Source organism: Terrapene carolina, unplaced genomic scaffold (assembly GCF_002925995.2).
Source record: "Terrapene carolina triunguis isolate 2854851 unplaced genomic scaffold, T_m_triunguis-2.0 Scaffold236, whole genome shotgun sequence".
Lineage (NCBI taxonomy): Eukaryota > Metazoa > Chordata > Testudines > Emydidae > Terrapene > Terrapene triunguis.
Genome location: NW_020664587.1, coordinates 7,308,706 through 7,309,246, shown reverse-complemented (window position 1 = coordinate 7,309,246; position 541 = coordinate 7,308,706).

Genomic DNA, 541 nt, shown 5'->3' with positions numbered 1-541 from the left:
TTCAGACACCAAGGCAGGTGTTGTCCATGGGGATGTCCTCACTACGGCCAACCCAGTTCCTCTAAGGCTTTTGGCTTGAGACTCTGGCTTCCCGGGGATTTCTCAGGGCTGCCACCCAAACTCATCATTGCAACCACCTGAGAGTGGCCCTGAACCGAGGATGAGGGCAGAGGCCCCATAGGCCTTGGCAAAGCAGCTCTGGTCTGGATTCGCCTCAAGCTGGGAATGAATTGTTTTCCTGGTTTAAAAATAATTAACGTGTATCATCTGTTCTTTAGTCACATTCCCACCCACCAAAAAAAAACAAACGGGGGTGGGAGACTGCTCAGCTGAGAGGCAGTTATCCAATGTGGGCAGCTCTGCCCCTCACTCAGCCATGTCTGCTGTCTGGCCTGTCTCCCCCTCCCCCCCTTAGGACTATAAGAAGGGATCCTGGCTATTCTGCCTAAAAACGGGCTCTAGATGAGGACAAGACTGAGGCTCAGATGAATGTGGAGGAAGATGGGAAGGGGTCATGACCCCTGACAGGGCCCCTGCAGAA